We start from the raw sequence: 8,417 nt of genomic DNA, 5'->3' as shown, positions 1-8,417 counted from the left end.
CTTCTGCAAACCCTTTGATTTAAACCCATCTGATGTTTACTCTTTTGTGGCCCTAAAGGAAGCAATCCAACTGGGGCCCCTCAACGGCCATCACAGGCTCTGTCACGCTTTCACAGCCTGTCTCTCCCCCCCCTTTCTTTTCTCCCCTCCCCCCCGTGCCGATTCTTGCACTGTGCCCACAAACACAGCTGCGTGATGAACTCAGCAGTGCACCACACTGCAGACCTGCAGGCCACTGATTCAAAAAAAACCCCCAAAAGACAGCAGCACCAGCTTCAGGAAAACATGGACCATGGTCGTGAAACTGACTGAAAATGTGCGTATGCCCATGAATATTTTATAACAATGCTACCAGCCTCCCATAATAAAACCTTCAGGGGATAGCCAAGTTAGTCTGTACAGAATAAGCTTATACAACAAATGGTCTGGTAGCACTTTATAGACTAACAAAACATGTAGATGACACCATCTGTATGTTTTGTTAGTCTACAAAGTGCTACCAGACCATTTGTTGTTTTTTAAGTTTATAATAAAACCTGTGAGTCAGCCCCCCAGGCTATCTGCAGAGAGGGGAAAGGAAGCCAAGAACAGCTAGAAATAGCACACCGGGTTGGAAGGCCTGCCGTGGTAAGAATCTGAAACGAAGAGAAGCCTTTTCCTCTCCCTGCTCCAGACGCACCTGCGAGCCATCCAGATGCAGCGTTCTTGTTTCACTGCTTTTGCTCCGCTGATGGGACGTGGCCAGCCTCACTGCACGCGGGGCTGGAGAAGTCACCGGATTAAGGCCCACTGTTTGCTTACTGTCTGCTCTTTATCCCAGCAAGGACGAACTAAGATGCTTGGGAAATAGAGTTCCCTCTCCATAGGCCTCCAACTTTTTCAAAGGCTCTGGAGCTGGCTTCGGGGTTCCATCCAGAGTCATCTATTCATCCAGAAGTGAGCTAAGCCAGGGAGCCGAATACTCCCCCCAGCCCTATCCTAACACCCCTGCAAGAACAACTAAGAAGCATGTGGCTACAGTAGTTTGGTGGAGGGCAAATACACAGGGAACTAGGTAAATAGTTTTGGGTTCCCTGAGTGAACTGGCATAATCAAGGCAGGCAGGCACCTGGGGCCAATTAAGAGCTTGCCTGAAGCAGCAGGCTAATCAGGGCACCTGCAGCTCATTAAGGCCTGCTAGGGACTAGTCTAAAAGGCTTCCCCTCAGGAAAGGCAGGAGGAGGAGAAAAGCCCAAGGGCTGGGAGTAAGAGATGTGCTGCCGGAGGTCTGCAAGGAGGGAAGTGTGCTGAGCAGGAGTGGCTTGCTCAGAGAAGGTATTGGGGGGAGTGTTTGGGGAAGTGGCCCAGGGAAAGGCTGCAAGACTGGGAGTAGAGAAAACACTCCATGTTGCTGCTGCCTTAGGGGCTTTGGGACAGAACCCAGAGCAGTGGGTGGGCCCAGGTTCTCCCCAACCCTCCCCACACCACCACAGAGTCTGCCCCAGAGTGGGGAGACCAGGACTACAAAGGGTGAGGGTGATGAGGGTGGCTCAGTAGGCTGTAACTTTTTCCTCTAGTGAAGGGCCAGAGGCTATGGGGAGGGTGACACCAAGCCTCCGAGCCATACAATATCCACCCTCAGAACACAACCAGAGCTTTGCCACACCTCACTTCATCTACTGAAATGTAGCCACCTTCTGGTGGACTGCAACAGCTCCTTGATGCTGCACAGCAACCATGCCCATTTATGTGAACACAGACAAAGCAGAGAGAGATTCGACAGCCCAAACATGATACAGGGTCTAAATCTTCGTTTCAGAGCAAGATGGCATGCTGGAGCCCAGGAAAAAATGTTTCCCTTATGGCGAGGCTATATCATCCCTATCCTTTCTGGAATGACTGTCTTCATCTGAAACTGCTTCTTCCGGGAGATGGCCTTGAGGAATCCTTGCTGGGCTCCAATAAGGCAGGTCATTCCTGTGATCCTTCACAACAGCTTGATAGAATAGTAGTAAAAAATATTGTATTGGTTGCAAGTGGAATGTAGCGAGGCCACTCTAAGGCAGGAAGCCTTCAGTATTTCTCAATGGGCACCATGCAGATTCTCATGGAGGACTGAAAGAATTAACTCCTTGCTGTATTTATGGTTTCATGCATCGGTTTGATGTTGAAGTGAACGGGAAGGTATTTCCAGCTACCACAACTAACAGGCCAGACTCGCTGCTCAGCCACACTTTGTGGGGCCTAACACCAACAGAGTTACGCTAGGGGAACAGAACCAACTCAGGCCCAAGGGGGTCAACCTAAAAGTGATTGAGTAGCGTACATTACACAGCACCTTACAACTCAGGGAAAGGTAGAAGGTTGGTGTTCACCAAGAACAGACCCCTTTCCCCCTCAGATAAAGAGGCAGGGGCTGTTTTATTTTACGTTTTGCAGCACCACCTTTTTGGGTGAAGTCTCCAGCAGGCTCAGGCTGTGCTGCTTACTCCTTCTGTGGCTGCCATCAGCAGCCCCATCAGGACTTAGGAAGGGAAAACCATATCTTGATTGCATTGCCTGTGTTTCTGCAGGCAGGTGACAAGGGAAAGTGCTGCCTGATTCCTGCTCCTCCCTCCTTTCCTGTGGACTATCACGCTCCCCAAAGGGTCTTCTACCTGTCCTGTAACATGGCTGACCTAACATCCAGCTGGAGAAACTTCAGAGGGCTGTGCCCAACTTGCTAAACGGCAGGTGCCTAGAAAAATGGCCCAAATCTCCCTGTTTCTGTGAGTGTTGGTAACAGGGCTGGGCAAACTGGGCCAATGCCCAGGGTGCCATAGATCATGAGGGGCAATAGGGCATGGGTGTTGCTGGGTGAAGAGGGTGGAGGATACAGGGTAGAGCTGGGATGTGGGGGGCACGGTGCAGAGGTGAGGGGTAAAGGGGGCCCAATGTAAGGGTTAGTAGTAAAGGGATTACAAGTTGGGGGTGCAGGGATTGGGGAGCCCCTGGGTGCCAGGGGAAATGGGTGGCACTAGGCCCACAGAGGCCAAGAACACCAAAACACAAGTTTCCCAGGGCTGCCATGTTGCCTAATGCCAGCCCTGATGGTAATCCCTTTTTTAGGTCAGGACAAAAAAGGCCGTTGCCATCATCAGTACCCAGTGACACCTGGACAAAAGCTCCCTGTTTTCCAAGGTCAAAAAATTTAGATCTGCAATCAAGAGCTCTGTTATCACAACTGATGACGCTTGCCCATCAATTAGTAAAGGGTTAGGTGCTGCAGTCCTTGGGCAGATGCTTGCTTTTAATTAAAGGACATATGTGTGGTAGGAGGACCCCATGGAAGCAGCTCCCGATTTTTCATCTGTAACTCAATTTCTTAATGCTTTCTCTTTCCACATGAACAGCAGCTCGTTAATTTTCCACCCAAATGGGGCGTGTGCATATCCCAAATGCATTTAACAATGCTCTGCTGCATTTGTAGTTAATTAACATCATTATGGACTCACCATGCCAGAGCTCAACATTCGGCAGCCCTCACTGGCTTATCTTGTTCGCATGTCACTATTTAGGTGTTGCTACATATTTTTCCTCTTCTAACTTAGATTTCTTAATGCTTGCCTCTCCTATTTTATGAGGCTTAACCTGCCTCATAGCAGGCAATGTGATGTCTGTAAGACTGATATCCCCTGCCTACAAATATTCCCCATTTTCATCGACAAGCTGCTGTGGATTTCTCTTGCTTCGCAGAACAGCATCTGCACCCTCTCCACTTGTGTTTTGTCACTGTCCAGATGATTTTTCATTTGCTGTGGCATGTGCTTACTGTAGCGGAAACATCATTTCTTGACACGCGGCTCTTATGAGGTTTGTCAATGAGGCATTTGTGCGCAGAGACTCCATTGCATCATGCTCGGTTTGCACTCATGGGCTGCCTTTCAGCTGCCTCCTTGTAAGATATGTAAAACTAGGCTCCGACGAGAGCAGCTCAGAACAGCTCCTGCTGGGTTGGGCAGAGAGAAACTCCCTGGGAAAGCAGCTGCCTTTTTATCTTAATTTTATAAGCTTAAAAAAAACCACACCACCCACACCAATAACTCTCTCTTGAGACTTGTATGGAAAAGCACACCTCCAGCCCCACTGGTTTACGGTGAAGACGATGACAGCTATGCACCCTCCTGCTTCAGGACATACGCTCCCACCAGCTGCACTCACCCAGGACATGTCCTTCCCCTTAGCTATGCAATGGTCCAGGTGCCTTCAGGGAAGGGAGTTTTCACTTTCCTCAGAAGAATTTGGCCTGGGGTTCACTGCCAGAGAGCAGGATACCAGATTGCATGGACCAATGGAGTACAGGGCGTCCCCGCTGTACGTCGCCCCGGTATACATCGGCACTACCACACAACAGCACTGGGCCCCGGCCTGCACAGCTGCGTGGAGCATGCAGCGTGGAACTCTGGCAGCAAATAAAAGGACTCTGGCTGCCAGAAGTCCTGTGCCCCTTTGAACTGCTGGTCCCCGGAGCAACTACCCCCTTTGCTTGCCTCTGTTGTCAGGCCTGGTCACATCAGACAGATGATGGTCTCTCTTCTTGCAGAGCATATCAGGTTCAAGCTCTTTGGACAAGAAGACAACAAGGGACAATAGCGGCCTCTGTGCATGCAATATGGAGGTTACTAGGAAAATGTCCTATGTGTTTTTAGCTGGGGCCTCCTGTAATGAGATTCCCGAGTTGACTGAATTGGAACATATTCATTACAAAGAGCTGGGGCAATCTAATAATCTATTACAGACCCCAATGCAGCCTGTATGAAAATGTGACCACCTAGTAACACATCTGGAAAGCAATAGATGGTACCAATGGAAGTTTTGGCAGGTGGATGGTAAGCCTCACAAACACCTTTTGGGTATACAGCCATACAAGCCATGGAGCGGATCAGAACCCAGACTCACAATTTTATAGGTGCAGTCCAAGAAGGAAAAGGAGACCCATGACCGATGGGAACAGTTTGAAAAGCACATGGAGATATTTTCCAAGGCAAGCTGCAACTGAAACAGGCCCCACGATGGAACCTGTTTGCTAACCACGAAGGAAAATTCCAGTGGCACTACATAATCCAATAAGCAAGGAGCTCTCAAGTTTGCACCTGTCAGGATGAATACAGTTGAGATAAGCTGTATGGTGGTACTTAAGAAACCACCAGACAAATCACATATTGACATACATCCTAGGCACTGAAAAGAAACCACCATCCACAATTGATGTCTTGCCAAAACTTGCCAAAGCCAGTGTTGTTACAGTTTGTAATGTGAGAAATAAGTTTTGCCCATAAACGTGAATAAGCAACCTTTGCGACGCTATTTGGTCACTACAGATGGCTGTGCCTGTCGATGGGCATAAGCCCAGCACCTGAGGTGTTCCAGCAGTCAACCAAGTGCAGGAAGGGGGTGAAAAAAATGGCACAGAACCTCATTATTCACTTCACTATGATGTACAGAAGCTGAATGAGACTGTGACAGAAAATTACAATCTACCGAGATGCAGAGACAAGGACATAAAACTCGGGGGAAAAGAAGGGAGTGGAACAGCAGGAACTGAGCTCACAAAGCAGAATGTTGAGTGTGACGGGACAGGTCTCTGACAGCAAGCCTTTAACGCACTGAACCAAACGATAGTTGATGTCCTTGTCGTGAAGCACTATGAGCCACAAGAGTCGCTACCGCTCCAGTGCGATGGGCTGGAGGAAGAATTGGGTGTTGCTCTTTGGTGGAAGCTGCCGGTTGTGGTTGTCTAGCAGTACGAAAGGCATGTATTGTATCTCAGACCCATTCAGGAAGAGTCCTCAGTTCAAATGCACTGAAGTTATGGCAACATGGGTTGAGCTTGCTTGCATGCTTGGGCAGCCATGGGATTTGATAGGTGCCCTATGTCACATGCCCGGATAGCCGCCACCTCCCAACTTCAACAAGACCAACGGTGCCGGACCGGATCAGGCTGGCTTTCTAGCTTCAGAAGACAAGCCCGATGGGGCACGTGCTGTGTAATTGGTAGTGGCAGAGGGGAGAGAAGATGTGAATGTGTTCTCCTTGGATATCCAAATTCATATTCCAAACCTCCCTGTGAACCAGCAGGAGTTAATCTGCCTCCAACCCTCCCTTTCCAAATTGAATCCTGCATGCATTTGCCCAGCTCTGTGTGCTACTCGTACTTTGTACGCATATAAGTACTGATGAGAATGACACATGCATATAATGGGGAAAATAATCCCCACGTTGCTTAATTGCTATACATAGGATTTATAGTCACAATAAAATAATTGCCTGCCTGGTTGATGTCAGCAGCCATGTGGGTTTGATGATTACCTCAACCTTTTATCCTATTTAAACATAACAATCTTTGTATATAGTATGCGGCCATTAAAAAGCAAGCACTGGTAAAAGCTGCGAACATCTTAGCTAATGACAACAGCTTTTCCTAGGCACCTTGAGCTCGTTGAGATGACTTGTTCTAGCTGTCTTGGCACCAGGAGCACATACCTTATTAACGAGGCTGAATACGAATAATGAGTCCTTGTGATGTTCCCGTTTTATGGCTTTGCTGAGTGTTCTCCCCCCTCCCCCTTTGGTTAATGTTACCTCTTGACATTTAGATAATGGCATCATTATAAGGGATGGCCCACGTGCAATGGGAGGGTGTGCAATGAAAGGACCACACAGGCTTATCCTTTTGTCGTTTCCCAATTACCTCTAAAAAGGATCGGCACACAGTCCTCTGTGTTAGCCCAGACAATAGAAGAAGCAGAGAGGCAGGCAAATGCAGGGTTTTGATGTGTAGCACTGGAATCTAGAATAGGGAAAATGGCTTCCTTTGTTTGAGGAGAGGGGCTTGACATAACTGGCATCTTGGCAGGACACTAAAAGCTAAAGAGTGCTCGTGTCCTCCAATTGTAGGAATATGAAAGTCAGATGGTGTGTTCATAAAGAGAAGGGAAAGAGTGAGGACAGACCCGTGTTTTATAAATAAATGAAGCCATGGATACCAATGACAATTATTTCAGGGGAAAGATAAACAAAGGGGTTTTTTTGGTCACGGCCCTAGGTTTTGCTAAGCAATAAGCGAAGTAAGATACGCACGGCATCAAGCAGAAATTGGTGACCTACATTGCATTAATGGGAGTGGAAGAATTTCACAAGTGGGTCAGTCAGTGACATTTAGATTTCTAGGGGATGCAAAAGGCCTTTTGCATTTGGGGGACAAATAAAGGTGCTTTTCCATTTTGGGGAGGGTAGGAGGAAAAAAAGGGTTCAGACAGGACTGGTTTTGGCTGAGGGGATGGGAGTTTCCACGCTCATAGTAACTCATTCTCTCTGTGTGTGTGTGTGTGTGTGTGTGTGTGTGTGTGTGTGTGTGTGCAGACATGGTAACAGGGTTGTGGTGTCTAAGAATGCTCAACTCTATGCATATAAACCTTCATGTTCCATGCCATACATGCTGGAATGTTATAGGTGAGAAAAACTGGCTTATGGTAGGTTATTCCTTAACTTCCCACTAGTGGGACTGCATGTACCTTCATTTAAAGCAACTAGTATGGGGTGGGGGCGCACAGGGCAGGGTGTGTGGAGTGCAGGAGTCAGTATAGGGTATGGGGGGTGCAGGAGTCAGGGCAGGGGGTTGGGATGCAGGTTAGGGCAGGGTGTGGGGGTGTAGGAGTGAGGGCAAGGGCTTGGGAGGTGAGGAGGCTCAGCGCAGCGGGTTGGGGGATGGGTTCAGGGCAGCCCGAAGGCCTGCCAGCTGGCTGACGTCTGGGAGGCTGCAGTGGTGCTGGCTGCACTACCTGGCTCTGGCAGGCATCTGGTGTCGAAGGGGGTGGTGGTGGCGGGACTGTGCTGCCCAGCCCAGGCTGGTGGCTGTTTCCCAGGGGAGCCGGCAGCTGCTCCAAGGGCCAGCAGGCACTGTGCTGCCTGGTTGGCACCTGCTCCACGGTGGGGAGGGGCCTTGGTTGGTGGGGCTGCTGGCTGGTACACTGGGGCCAACAGCTTGGGGGTGGTGGGCTGGTTTGGGCTCCAACTTTAGGATGGGGGACCACTTACTTGGGGCCAATGGCTGGCAGCATTCAAAACCCGGCCTGCAGCTGGCCATGCTGTTACACATGTGGCCATCCCCTGTGGTCACTCTACAATATAACTGTCCCGTGCACTTGCTGCCCCCTTGTGGTCATTCTGGAGCATAACTGTCCTGCCATCAGACCCCTCCTTTTCCTTGTTATGAAAAGCAATTGCAGTCTAAGCACATCCCATTGCCCTGACATGACCGACCCCTGACTATGCTTTGTCATAAGAGGAAGCTGCCTACCAAATAGCTCTTAGCGTATAGGAGGAAATTTTTAAACAAATGGACTCAGACAGATACAAACAGTTTCTAACATATATAGTAAGATATTGCAACGTGGTAT

General features: G+C 49.1%; 1 long non-coding RNA gene across 1 annotated transcript; it reads left to right on the top strand.

Moving 5' to 3' along the window:
- Positions 1 to 1,084: 1,084 nt before the first annotated feature.
- Positions 1,085 to 6,962, top strand: LOC142830481 (uncharacterized). Its single transcript, XR_012905766.2, has 4 exons — positions 1,085 to 1,314; positions 1,799 to 1,949; positions 2,557 to 2,747; positions 3,088 to 6,962. It is a non-coding gene; the product is annotated as an uncharacterized LOC142830481 (long non-coding RNA).
- The last annotated feature ends 1,455 nt before the right edge of the window (positions 6,963 to 8,417 follow it).

The sequence above is a fragment of the Pelodiscus sinensis genome, chromosome 8 (genome assembly GCF_052426305.1).
Source record: "Pelodiscus sinensis isolate ZL-2025 chromosome 8, ASM5242630v1, whole genome shotgun sequence".
NCBI lineage: Eukaryota > Metazoa > Chordata > Testudines > Trionychidae > Pelodiscus > Pelodiscus sinensis.
This window is presented reverse-complemented; position numbering and strand designations above follow the sequence as displayed.